Raw genomic sequence first — 14,752 nt, 5'->3', positions numbered from 1 at the left:
TCGTATGTTTTGGCATGTTTGAGGTGTGTGCCAATTTTCACGCATGTGCGTGATTCGTAGATCGGGGGCTCGTCCGTTTAATTTTTCTAGGTGGCGCTGTCGAGTCATTTTGCCACGCCCACTTCCGAAGCCCATAACAAACGTAAATTTTCGCCACTTCTGAGGCGTGTGCAAAGTTGCGTGAGTTTTCGGGCATGTTTAGCCCCTCAAAACCGCGATTCATTCCGCGGAAGAAGAAGAAGAAGAAGAAGAATAATAATAAACAGAGCAATTCCAATAGGGCCTACGCACCGTTTCGGTGCTCGGTCCCTAATAATAAAAAACGGAGCAATTCCAATAGGGCCTACGCACCGTTTCGGTGCTCGGTCCCTAATAATAAACAGAGCAATTCCAATAGGGCCTACGCACCGTTTCGGTGCTCGGTCCCTAATTAAAGCTGCAAGCAGCGATGATAGGGACCTCGCACCCGGGCTCACCGCCGCCCGGTGACCTTACAATGACAGAGAACAGCGAACAATATTAATTTAAGCCAATATATAAAAAAAATCTTAGAAAATCACAGATTTATGCCAAACTTCCTCCTGTCAGCAGGTGGCGCTATAACTCTGACTTAAGATTGGCATGTAGATGTCTTCCGGAGAGGAATCTTATCAACCATGTGAAGTTTCAGGCACATGGGACATTGTGTGGCTGAGTTATAAGCCAAACTACCTTCTGCCAGCAGGTGGCGTTATGACTGACTCAATATTGTTATGTGGATGTGTCCAGGAGCGGACTTTTATCAACCATGTGAAGTTTCAGGCAGATCAGAGATTGTGTGGAGATTGTGTTTTAAGACAAACTACATTCTGCCAGCAGGTGGCGCTATAAAAGACTTAATATTATTATGTAGATGTGTTTAGGAGAGGACTTTCATCCACCATGTGACATTTTAGGCAGATCTGACATTGTTTGGCCGAGTTACAAGCCAAAATTCCTTCTGCCAGCAGGTGGCGCTATGACTCTGACTTAATATTACTATGTAGATGTGCTCAAGAGAGGACTTTCATCAACCATGTGAAGTTTCAGGCAGATCGGACATTGTGTGGCCGAGTTACAAGCCAAACTATCTTCTGCCAGCAGGTGGCGCTATGACTGACTCAATATTGTTATGTGGATGTGTTCAGGAGAGGACTTTTATCAATCATGTGAAGTTTCAGGCAGATCAGACATTGTGTGGTTGAGTTATAAGAAATTCCTGTTCCATGGCGAAGCGTTGAGGTTTGTCATGCCACCACAGACACGCCCCTCTGCAAAAACTCTAGATCTTTACAATATATCATCGCTAGAGCTTTCAGATGACACCACTCTATTTTGGTGCTGATACGGGAAAGTTTGTGGGAGGAGTTTGTTACAGTGTCAAACATGACATTTCCTGTGGCCAGCAGGTGGCGCTATAACTGTAACTGGATATCGGCACGTAAACCTGATCAGGTCAGGACTGTTATTAAATGTGTGAATTTTGAGGCAGATCGAATAATGCATCCCTGAGTTATAAAGACTTCCTGTTTTGTGGCGAATCATCAAAGTTTGCGAGGCCGCCACGGACACGCCCATCTATGAAATCTCTAAAGCTTCGCAATTTAACATCACCAAGGTTTTAATATGACAAAACCCAATTTTGGTGTTTATCAGATAAAATCCCTAGGAGGAGTTCGTTAAAATACAACGCCTGGAAATGGCAAAAACGCCACTTTTTTACAGCAGGAAATTAAAAATATCTGACTTCCTGTTGGGTTTGAGATATGGCTCTAAGAGTCTTTTTCTTATGTTTTGGCATGTTTGAGGTGTGTGCCAATTTTCGTGCATGTGTGTGATTCGTATATCAGGGGCTCGTCCGATTAATTATGGTAGGTGGCGCTGTCGAGTCTATTTGCCACGCCCACTTCAATATTGTTATGTGGATGTGTTCAGGAGAGGACTTTTATCAACCATGTTAAGTTTCAGGCAGAGCAGACATTGTGTGGTTGAGTTATAAAGCCTTCCTGGTCAATGGCGAAGCGTTGAGGTTTGTAATGCCGCCACGGACACACCCTTCTCCGAAAACTCTAGAGCTTCACAATATATTATTGCCAGAGCTTTTAGATAACACAACCCAATTTTGGTGCTGATACGATAAAATTTGTGGGAGAAGTTTGTTACTCTGTAAAACATGTCATTTCCTGTGGCCAGCAGGTGGCGCTATAACTGTATCTAGATATTGGCATGTAAACGTGTTCAGGTCAGGACTCTTATCAAGCGTGTGAAGTTTGAGGCAGATCTGATAATGCATGCCTGAGTTATAACGACTTCCTCTTTTGTGGCGAATCGTCAAAGTTTGCGAGGCCGCCACGGACACGCCCATCGATGAAAACTCTAAAGCTTCGCAATTTAACATCGCCAAGGCCTTTAGATGACAAAACCCAATTTTGGTGTCGACCGGATAAAATCCCTAGGAGGAGTTCGTTAAAATACAACGCCTGGAAATGGCAAAAACGCCACTTTTTCGCCACAGGAAGTTAAAAATATCTGACTTCCTGTTGGGTTTGAGATATGGCTGCAAGAGACTTTTTCGTATGTTTTGGCATGTTTGAGGTGTGTGTCAATTTTCATGCATGTGCCTGATTCGTGGATCGGGGGCTCGTCCGTTTAATTTTTCTAGGTTGCGCTGTCGAGTCATTTTGCCACGCCCACTTCCGAAGCCCATAATAAACGTAAATTTTCACCACTTCTGAGGCGTGTGCAAAGTTGCGTGAGTTTTCGGGCATGTTTAGCCCCTCAAAACCGCGATTCATTCCGGACGAGAATAATAATAATAATAATTAAAGCTGCAAGCAGCGATGATAGGGACCTCGCACCCGGGCTCACCGCCGCCCGGTGACCTTACGATGACAGAGAACAGCGAACAATAATAATTTAAGCCAATATATAAAAAAAGATCTAAGAAAATCACAGATTTATGCCAAACTTCCTCCTGTCAGCAGGTGGCGCTAAAACTGTGACTTAAGATTGGCATGTAGATGTCTTCCGGAGAAGAATGTTATCAACCATGTGAAGTTTCAGGCACATGGGACATTGTGTGGCTGAGTTATAAGCCAAACTACCTTCTGCCAGCAGGTGGCGTTATGACTGACTCAATATTGTTATGTGGATGTGTTCAGGAGAGGACTTTTATCAATCATGTGAAGTTTCAGGCAGATTGGACATTGTGTGGCCGAGTTACAAGCCAAACTACCTTCTGCCAGCAGGTGGCGCTATGACTGACTCAATATTGTTATGTGGATGTGTTCAGGAGAGGACTTTTATCAACCATGTGAAGTTTCAGGCAGATCAGACATTGTGTGGTTGAGTTATAAGAAATTCCTGTTCCATGGCGAAGCGTTGAGGTTTGTCATGCCACCACAGACACGCCCCTCTGCAAAAACTCTAGATCTTCACAATATATCATCGCTAGAGCTTTCAGATGACACCACTCTATTTTGGTGCTGATACGGGAAAATTTGTGGAAGGAGTTTGTTACAGTGTCAAACATGTAATTTCCTGTGGCCAGCAGGTGGCGCTATAACTGTAACTAGATATCGGCACGTAAACCTGATCAGGTCAGGACTGTTATTAAATGTGTGAATTTTGAGGCAGATCGAATATTGCATGCCAGTTATAAAGACTTCCTGTTTTGTGGCGAATCATCAAAGTTTGCGAGGCCGCCACGGATACGCCCATCGATGAAAACTCTAAAGCTTCGCAATTTAACATCACCAAGGCTTTAAGATGACAAAACCCAATTTTGGTAATTATCAGATAAAATCCCTAGGAGGAGTTCGTTAAAATACAACGCCTGAAAATGGCAAAAGCGCCACTTTTTCACCACAGGAAGTTAAAAATATCCGACTTCCTGTTTGGTTTGAGATATGGCTCCAAGAGACTTTTTCGTATGTTTTGGCATGTTTGAGGTGTGTGCCAATTTTCGTGCATGTGCGTGATTCGTAGATCAGGGGCTTGTCCGATTAATTTTTTTAGGTGGCGCTGTTGAGTCAATTTGCCACGCCCACTTCAATATTGCTATGTGGATGTGTTCAGGGACGGACTTTTATCAACCATATGAAGTTTCAGGCTGATCGGACTTTGTGTGGTTGAGTTATGAGGACTTCCTGTTCCATGGCGAAGCGTTGAGGTTTGTCATGCCGCCACGGACACGCCCCTGTGTGAAAATTCTAGATCTTCACAATATATCATCGCTAGAGCTTTCAGATAACACAACCCAAATTTGGTGCTGATACGAAAAAATTTGTGGGAGGAGTTTGTTACACTGTAAAACATGTCATTTCCTGTGGCCAGCAGGTGGCGCTATATCTGTATCTAGATATCGGCATGTAAACGTGTTTAGGTCAGGACTCTTATCAAATGTGTGCAATTTGAGGCAGATCGGATAATGCATGCCTGAGTTATACCGACTTCCTGTTTTGTGGCGAATCGTCAAAGTTTGCGAGGCCGCCACGGACACGCCCATCGACGAAAACTCTAAAGCTTCGCAATTTAACATCGCCAAGGCCTTTAGATGACAAAAACCTAATTTTGGTGTCGATCGGATAAAATCCCTAGGAAGAGTTCGTTAAAATACAACGCCTGGAAATGGCAAAAATGCCACTTTTTCGCCGCAGGAAGTTAAAAATATCCGACTTCCTGTTGGGTTTGAGATATGGCTCCAAGAGACTTTTTTGTATGTTTTGGCGTGTTTGAGGTGTGTGCCAATTTTCGTGCATGTGCGTGATTCGTAGATCAGGGGCTCGTCCGTTTAAATTTAATAGGTGGCGCTGTCGAGTCATTTTGCCACGCCCACTTCAATATTGTTATGTGGATGTGTTCAGGAGAGGACTTTTATCAATCATATGAAGTTTCAGGCTGATCGGACTTTGTGTGGTTGAGTTATGAGGACTTCATGTTCCATGGCGAAGCGTTGAGGTTTGTCATGCCACCACGGACACGCCCCTCTGTGAAAACTCTAGATCTTCACAATATATCATTGCTAGAGCTTTCAGATAACACAACCCAATTTTGGTGCTGATACGATAAAATTTGTGGGAGGAGTTTGTTACTCTGTAAAACATGTCTTTTCCTGTGGCCAGCAGGTGGCGCTATAACTATATCTGGATATCGGCATGTAAACGTGTTCAGGTCAGGACTCTTATCAAACGTGTGAAATTTGAGGCAGATCAGATAATGCATGCCTGAGTTATAATGACTTCCTGTTTTGTGGCGAATCGTCAAAGTTTGAGAGGCCGCCACGGACACGCCCATCGACAAAAACTCTAAAGCTTCGCAATTTAACATCGCCAAGGCCTTTAGATGACAAAACCCAATTTTGGTGTCGATCAGATAAAATCCCTAGGAGGAGTTCGTTAAAATACAACGCCTGGAAATGGCAAAATCGCCACTTTTTCGCCACAGGAAGTACAAAATATCTGACTTCCTGTTGGGTTTGAGATATGGCTCCAAGAGATTTTTTCGTATGTTTTGGCATGTTTGAGGTGTGTGCCAATTTTCGTGCATGTGCGTGATTCGTGTATCGGGGGCTCGTCCGTTTAATTTTTCTAGGTGGCGCTGTCGAGTCATTTTGCCACGCCCACTTCTGAGACCCATATCAACCTGCTATTTACACCGCGTTTGGTGTGTGTGCAAATTTTCATGAGTTTTCGGGCATGTTTAGACCCTCAAAAGTGCCCCAATAGGGGGCGGAATAATAATAATAATAATAATTAAAGCTGCAAGCAGCGATGATAGGGACCTCGCACCCGGGCTCACCGCCGCCTGGTGGCCTCAGGATGACAGAGAACAGCTAACAATATTAATTTAAGCCGATGTATATAAAGAACCCGAGAAAATTACAAATTTATGTCAAACTTCTTCCTGTCACCAGGTGGCGCTGTGACTGTGACTCAAGATTGGCATGTAGATGCCTTCAGTAGAGGAATCTTATCCACCATGTGAATTTTCAGCCAGTACGGACATTGTTCGGCTGAGTTATATTTAATTTCCTGTTGGCAGCAGGTGGCGCTATGACTGTGACTCCATATTGGCATGTAGATGTCTTCAGGAGAGGAATTTAATCAACCATGTAAAGTTTCAGGCAGATCAGACATTGTGTGGCTGAGTTATAAGCCAAACTACCTTCTGCCAGCAGGTGGCGCTATGAGAGACTCAATATAATTATGTAGATGTGCACGGGAGAGTACTTTGATCAACCATGTGAAGTTTCAGGCTGATTGGATATTGTGTGGTTGAGTTATAATGCAAACTACCTTCTGCCAGCAGGTGGCGCTATAACTGTGACTCAAGATTGGCATGTAGATGCCTTCAGTAGAAGAATTTAATCAACCATGTGAAGTTTCAGGCAGGTCAGACATTTTGTGGCTAAGTTATGAGCCAAACTACCTTCTGCCAGCAGGTGGCGCTATGACTGACTCAATATTGTTATGTGGATGTGTTCAAGAGAGGAATTTTATCAACCATGTGAAGTTTCAGGCAGATCGGACATTGTGTGGTTAAGTTATAAGGACTTCCTGTTCCATGGCGAAGCGTTGAGGTTTGTCATGCCACCACGGACACGCCCCTCTGCAAAAACTCTAGATCTTCACAATATATCATCGCTAGAGCTTTCAGATGACACCACTCTATTTTGGTGCTGATACAATAAAATTTGGTGAAGGAGTTTATTACTCTGTAAAACATGACATTTCCTGTGGCCAGCAGGTGGCGCTATAACTGTATCTGGATGTTGGCATGTAAACGTGTTCAGGTCAGGACTCTTATCAAACGTGTGAATTTTGAGGCAGATCGGATAATGCATGCCTGAGTTATAATGACTTCCGGTTTTGTGGCGAATCGTCAAGGTTTGCAAAGCCGCCACGGACACGCCCATCAACGAAAACTCTAAAGCTTCGCAATTTAACATCGCCAAGGCCTTTATATGACAAAACCCAATTTTGGTGTTGATCGGATAAAATCCCTAGGAGGAGTTCGTTAAGATACAACGCCTGGAAATGGCAAAAATGCCACTTTTTTGCAGCAGGAAGTTAAAAATATCCGACTTCCTGTTGGGTTTGAGATATGACTCCAAGAGACTTTTTCGTATGTTTTGGCGTGTTTGAGGTGTGTGCCAATTTTTGTGCATGTGCGTGATTCGTAGATCAGGGGCTCGTCCGTTTAATTTTTATAGGTGGCGCTGTCGAGTCATTTTGCCACGCCCACTTCAATATTGTTATGTGGATGTGATCAGGGGAGGACTTTTATCCACTATATGAAGTTTCAGGCTGATCGGACTTTGTGTGGTTGAGTTATAAAGCCTTCCTGTTCCATGGCGAAGCGTTGAGGTTTGTCATGTCGCCACGGACACGCCCCTCTCCGAAAACTCTAGATCTTCACAATATATCATCGCTAGAGCTTTTAGATAACACTACCCAATTTTGGTGCTGATGCGATAAAATTTGTGGGAGGAGTTTGTTACTCTGGAAAAACATGTCATTTCCTGTGGCCAGCAGGTGGCGCTGTAACTGTATCTGGATATTGGCATGTAAACGTGTTCAGGTCAGGACTGTTATTAAACGTGTGAAATTTGAGGCAGATCGGATGATGCATGCCTGAGTTAAAACGACTTCCTGTTTTGTGGCGAAACATCAAACTTTGCGAGGCCGCCACGTACACGCCCATCGACGAAAACTCTAAAGCTTCGCAATTTAACATCGCCAAGGCCTTTAGATGACAAATGCCAATTTTGGTGTCGATCGGATAAAATCCCTAGGAGGAGTTCGTTAAAGTACAAGGCCTGGAAATGGCAAAAACGCCACTTTTTCGCCGCAGGAAGTCAAAAATATCCGACTTCCTGTTGGGTTTGAGATATGGCTCCAAGAGACTTTTTCGTATGTTTTGGCATGTTTGAGGTGTGTACCAATTTTCGTGCATGTGCGTGATTCGTAGATCGGGGGCTCGTCCGTTTAATTTTTCTAGGTGGCGCTGTCGAGTCATTTTGCCACACCCACTTCCGAGACCCATAATAAACGTAAATTTTCGCCACTTCTGAGGCGTGTGCAAAGTTGCGTGAGTTTTCGGGCATGTTTAGCCCCTCTAAATCGCGATTCATTGGAGAGAATAATAATAATAATAATAATAATAATAATAATAATAAACGGAGCAATTCCAATAGGGCCTACGCACCGTTTCGGTGCTCGGTCCCTAATAATAATAATAATAATAATAATAAAAAACGGAGCAATTCCAATAGGGCCTACGCACCGTTTCGGTGCTCGGTCCCTAATAATAATAATAATTAAAGCTGCAAGCAGCGATGATAGGGACCTCGCACCCGGGCTCACCGCCGCCCGGTGACCTTACGATGACAGAGAACAGCGAACAATAATAATTTAAGCCAATATATAAAAAAAGATCTAAGAAAATCACAGATTTATGCCAAACTTCCTCCTGTCAGCAGGTGGCGCTATAACTGTGACTTAAGATTGGCATGTAGATGTTTTCCGGAGAGGAATGTTATCAACCATGTGAAGTTTCAGGCACATGGGACATTGTGTGGCTGAGTTATAAGCCAAACTACCTTCTGCCAGCAGGTGGCGTTATGACTGACTCAATATTGTTATGTGGATGTGTTCAGGAGCGGACTTTTATCAATCATGTGAAGTTTCAGGCAGATCAGACATTGTGTGGTTGAGTTATAAGAAATTCCTGTTCCATGGCGAAGCGTTGAGGTTTGTCATGCCACCACAGACACGCCCTTCTGCAAAAACTCTAGATCTTCACAATATATCATCGCTAGAGCTTTCAGATGACACCACTCTATTTTGGTGCTGATACGGGAAGGTTTGTGGAAGGAGTTTGTTACAGTGTCAAACATGTCATTTCCTGTGGCCAGCAGGTGGCGCTATAACTGTAACTAGATATCGGCACGTAAACCTGATCAGGTCAGGACTGTTATTAAATGTGTGAATTTTGAGGCAGATCGAATAATGCATCCCTGAGTTATAAAGACTTCCTGTTTTGTGGCGAATCATCAAAGTTTGCGAGGCCGCCACGGATACGCCCATCGATGAAAACTCTAAAGCTTCGCAATTTAACATCACCAAGGCTTTAAGATGACAAAACCCAATTTTGGTAATTATCAGATAAAATCCCTAGGAGGAGTTTGTTAAAATACAACGCCTGAAAATGGCAAAAGCGCCACTTTTTCGCCACAGGAAGTTAAAAATATCCGACTTCCTGTTGGGTTTGAGATATGGCTCCAAGAGACTTTTTCGTATGTTTTGCCATGTTTGAGGTGTGTGCCAATTTTTGTGCATGTGCGTGATTCGTAGATCGGGGGCTCGTCCGTTTAATTTTTCTAGGTGGCGCTGTTGAGTCATTTTGCCACGCCCACTTCAATATTGTTATGTGGATGTGTTCAAGATTTGACGTTTATCAACCATGTGAAGTTTCAGGCAGATCGGACATTGTGTGGTTGTGTTATAAGGACTTCCTGTTCCATGGCGAAGCGTTGAGGTTTGTCATACCGCCACGGACACACCCCTCTGCGAAAACTCTAGATCTTCACAATATAACATCGCTAGAGCTTTCAGATAACACCACTCAATTTTGGTGTTGATACGATAAAATTTGTGGGAGGAGTTTATAACTCCGTAAATCATGTCATTTCCTGTGGCCAGCAGGTGGCGCTGTAACTGTATCTGGATAGCGGCATGTAAACGTGTTCAGGTCAGGACTCTTATCAAGCGTGTGAATTTTGAGGCAGATCTGATAATGCATGCCTGAGTTATAACTACTTCCTCTTTTGTGGCGAATCGTCAAAGTTTGCGAGGCCGCCACGGACACGCCCATCGACGAAAACTCTAAAGCTTCGCAATTTAACATCGCCAAGGCCTTTAGATGACAAAACCCAATTTTGGTGTCGATCGGATAAAATCCCTAGGAGGAGTTCGTTAAAATACAACGCCTGGAAATGGCAAAAACGCCACTTTTTCGCCGTAGGAAGTTAAAAATATCCGACTTCCTGTTGGGTTTGAGATATGGCTCCAAGAGACTTTTTCGTATGTTTTGGCATGTTTGAGGTGTGTGCCAATTTTCGTGCATGTGCGTGATTCGTGGATCGGGGGCTCGTCCGTTTAATTTTTCTAGGTGGCGCTGTCGAGTCATTTTGCCACGCCCACTTCCGAAGCCCATAACAAACGTAAATTTTCGCCACTTCTGAGGCGTGTGCAAAGTTGCGTGAGTTTTCGGGCATGTTGAGCCCCTCAAAACCGCGATTCATTCCGCGGAAGAAGAAGAAGAAGAAGAAGAAGAAGAAGAATTAAAGCTGCAAGCAGCGATGATAGGGACCTCGCACCCGGGCTCACCGCCGCCCGGTGGCCTCAGGATGACAGAGAACAGCGAACAACATTAATTTAAGCCGATATATATATAAAAAACCTAAGAAAAATACAGATTTAAGCCAAACTTCCTCCTGTCAGCAGGTGGCGCTATACCTGTGACTCAAGATTGGCATGTAGATGTCTTCAGGAGAGGAATTTAATCAACCATGTGAAGTTTCAGGCACATGGGACATTTTGTGGCTGAGTTATAAGCCAAACTACCTTTTGCCAGCAGGTGGCGTTATGACTGACTCAATATTGTTATGGGGATGTGTTCAGGACTGAACTTTTATCAAACATGTGAAGTTTCAGGCAGATCAGAGATTGTGTGGAGATTGTGTTATAAGACAATTTACATTCTGCCAGCAGGTGGCGCTATTAAAAACTCAATATTATTATGTAGATGTGCTCAGGAGAGGACTTTCATCAACCATGTGACATTTTAGACAGATTGGACATTGTGTGGCCGAGTTACAAGCCAAACTACCTTCTGCCAGCAGGTGGCGCTATGACTATGACTCAATATTATTATGTAGATTTATTATGTAGATGTGCTCAGGGGAGGACTTTCATCAACCTTGTGAAGTTTCAGGCAGATCGGACATTGTGTGGCCGAGTTACAAGCCAAACTACCTTCTGCCAGCAGATGGCGCTATGACTGACTCAATATTGTTATGTGGATGTGTTCAGAAGAGGACTTTTATCAATCATGTGAAGTTTCAGGCAGATCGGACATTGTGTGGTTGAGTTATAAGGACTTCCTGTTCCATGGCGAAGCGTTGAGGTTTGTCATGCCACCACAGACACGCCCCTCTGCAAAAACTCTAGATCTTCACAATATATCATCGCTAGAGCTTTCAGATGACACCACTCAATTTTGGTGCTGATACGGGAAAGTTTGTGGTAGGAGTTTGTTATAGTGTCAAACATGTCATTTCCTGTGGCCAGCAGGTGGCGCTATAACTGTAACTGGATATCGGCACGTAAACCTGATCAGGTCAGGACTGTAATTAAATGTGTGAATTTTGAGGCAGATCTGATAATGCATGCCTGAGTTATAACGACTTCCTGTTTTGTGGCGAATCATCAAAGTTTGCGAGGCCGCCACGGACACGCCCATCGATGAAAACTCTAAAGCTTCGCAATTTAACATCGCCAAGGCCTTTAGATGATAAAACCCAATTTTGGTGTCGATCGGATAAAATCCCTAGGAGGAGTTCGTTAAAATACAACGATTGGAAATGGCAAAAACGCCACTTTTTCGCCGCAGGAAGTCAAAAATATCCGACTTCCTGTTGGGCTTGAGATATGGCTCCAAGAGACTTTTTCGTATGTTTTGGCATGTTTAAGGTGTGTGCCAATTTTCGTGCATGTGCGTGATTCGTAGCTTGGGGGCTCGTCCATTTAATTTTTCTAGGTGGCGCTGTCGAGTCATTTTGCCACGCCCACTTCAATATTGTTATGTGGATGTGTTCAAGAGATGACGTTTATCAACCATGTGAAGTTTCAGGCAGATCGGACATTGTGTGGTTGAGTTATAAGGACTTCCTGTTCCATGGCGAAGCGTTGAGGTTTGTCATACCGCCACAGACACGCCCCTCTGCGAAAACTCTAGATCTTCACAATATATTATCGCTAGAGCTTTCAGATAACACTACCCAATTTTGGTGCTGATACGAAAAAATTTGTGGGAGGAGTTTATTACTCCGTAAATCATGTCATTTCCTGTGGCCAGCAGGTGGCGCTATAACTATATCTGGATATTGGCATGTAAACGTGTTCAGGTCAGGACGCTTATCAAGCGTGTGAATTTTGAGGCAGATCTGTTAATGCATGCCTGAGTTTTAACGACTTCCTGTTTTGTGGCGAATCGTCAAAGTTTGCGAGGGCGCCACGGACACGCCCATCGACGAAAACTCTAAAGCTTCGCAATTTAACATCGCCAAGGCCTTTAGATGACAAAACCCAATTTTGGTGTCGATCGGATAAAATCCCTAGGAGGAGTTCGTTAAAATACAACGCCTGGAAATGGCAAAAACGCCACTTTTTCGCCACAGGAAGTTAAAAATATCCGACTTCCTGTTGAGTTTGAGATATGGCTCCAAGAGACTTTTTCGTATGGTTTGGCATGTTTGAGGTGTGTGCCAATTTTCGTGCATGTGCGTGATTCGTGTATCGGGGGCTCGTCCGTTTAATTTTCCTAGGTGGCGCTGTCGAGTCATTTTGCCACGCCCACTTCCGAGACCCATATCAACCTGCTATTTACACCGCGTTTGGTGTGTGTGCAAATTTTCATGAGTTTTCGGGCATGTTTAGACCCTCAAAAGTGCCCCGATAGGGGGCGGAATAATAATAATAATAATAATTAAAGCTGCAAGCAGCGATGATAGGGACCTCGCACCCGGGCTCACCGCCGCCACGGACACGCCCCTCTGCAAAAACTCTAGATCTTCACAATATATCATCACTTAAGCTTTCAGATAACAACCCACCAAATTTGGTGCTGATACGAAAAAATTTGTGGGAGGAGTTTATTACTCTGTAAATCATGACATTTCCTGTGGCCAGCAGGTGGCGCTATAACTGTATCTGGATAACGGCATGTAAACGTGTTCTAGTCTAGACTCTTATTAAACATGTGAATTTTGAGGCAGATCTGATAATGCATGCCTAAGTTATAATGACTTCCGGTTTTTTGGCGAATCGTCAAAGTTTGCGAAGCCACCACGGACACGCCCATCGACAAAAACTATAAAGCTCCACAATTTAACATCGCCAAGGCCTTTAGATGACAAAACCCAATTTTGGTGTCGATAGCATAAAATCCCTAGGAGGAGTTCGTTAAGATACAACGCCTGGAAATGGCAAAAATGCCACTTATTTGCAGCAGGAAGTTAAAAATATCCGACTTCCTGTTGGGTTTGAGATATGGCTCCAAGAGACTTTTTCGTATGTTTTGGCGTGTTTGAGGTGTGTGCCAATTTTCGCGCATGTGCATGATTCGTAGATCAGGGGCTCGTCCGTTTATTTTTTATAGGTGGCGCTGTCGAGTCATTTTGCCACGCCCACTTCATTATTGTTGTGTTAAGGACAGGACTTTTATCAACCATATGAAGTTTCAGGCTGATCGGACTTTGTGTGGTTGAGTTATGAGGACTTCCTGTTGCATGGCGAAGCGTTGAGGTTTGTCATGCCGCCACGGACACGCCCCTCTGCAAAAACTCTAGATCTTCACAATATATCATCGCTAGAGCTTTCAGATGACGCCACTCAAATTTGGTGCTGATACGAAAAAATTTGTGGGAGGAGTTTGTTACAGTGTAAAACATGTCATTTCCTGTGGCCAGCAGGTGGCGCTATAACTATATCTGGACATGGGCTTGTAAACGTGTTCAGGTCAGGACTCTTATTAAACGTGTGAAATTTAAGGCAGATCGGATAATGCATGCCTGAGTTATAACGACTTCCTGTTTTGTGGCGAATCGTCAAAGTTTGAGAGGCCGCCACGGACACGCCCATCGACGAAAACTCTAAAGCTTCGCAATTTAACATCGCCAAGGCCTTTAGATGACAAAACCCAATTTTAGTGTCGATCAGATAAAATCCCTAGGAGGAGTTCGCTAAAATACAACGCCTGAAAATGGCAAAATCGCCACTTTTTCGCCGCAGGAAGTACAAAATGTCCGACTTCCTGTTGGGTTTGAGATATGGCTCCAAGAGACTTTTTCATATGTTTTGGTATGTTTGAGGTGTGTGCCAATTTTCGTGCATGTGCGTGATTCGTGGATCGGGGGCTCGTCCGTTTAATTTTTCTAGGTGGCGCTGTCGAGTCATTTTGCCACGCCCACTTCCGAAACCCCTAAAACCCAGCCATTTACACCGCGTTTGGTGTGTGTGCAAATTTTCGTGAGTTTTCGGGCATGTTTAGACCCTCAAAAGTGCCCCGATTGGGGGCGGAATAATAATAATAATAATAATAATAATAATAATAAAAAACGGAGCAATTCCAATAGGGCCTACGCACCGTTTCGGTGCTCGGTCCCTAATTAAAGCTGCAAGCAGCGATGATAGGGACCTCGCACCCGGGCTCACCACCGCCCGGTGTTCTCAGGATGACAGAGAACAGCGAACAATATTAATTTAAGCCAATATATATTTAAAAAACCTGAGAAAATCACAGATTTATGCCAAACTTCCTCCTGTCAGCAGGTTGCGCTTAGACTGTGTGTCAATATTGGCATGTAGATTTCTTTAGGAGATAAATTTTATCAACCATGTAATTTTTCAGGCAGATCGAACATTGCTTGCCTGAGTTATAAGTAACTTCC

At 43.8% G+C, this 14,752-nt stretch overlaps 1 long non-coding RNA gene across 2 annotated transcripts; it reads left to right on the top strand.

The window, feature by feature from the left end:
• Window positions 1-756: 756 nt before the first annotated feature.
• On the top strand, window positions 757-10,331 carry LOC141381735 (uncharacterized). 2 transcript variants are annotated; one of them, XR_012402384.1, is made up of 3 exons: window positions 757-989; window positions 3,136-3,891; window positions 9,258-10,331. It is a non-coding gene; the product is annotated as an uncharacterized lncRNA (long non-coding RNA). The 2 variants fall into 2 exon arrangements; XR_012402385.1 differs by lacking the exon at window positions 757-989 and adding an exon at window positions 1,080-1,122.
• The last annotated feature ends 4,421 nt before the right edge of the window (window positions 10,332-14,752 follow it).

The sequence above is a fragment of the Danio rerio genome, chromosome 4 (assembly GCF_049306965.1).
Source record: "Danio rerio strain Tuebingen ecotype United States chromosome 4, GRCz12tu, whole genome shotgun sequence".
NCBI lineage: Eukaryota > Metazoa > Chordata > Actinopteri > Cypriniformes > Danionidae > Danio > Danio rerio.
The sequence above is the reverse complement of the archived record's forward strand: the minus strand, read 5'-3'. Positions and strand labels throughout refer to the sequence as shown.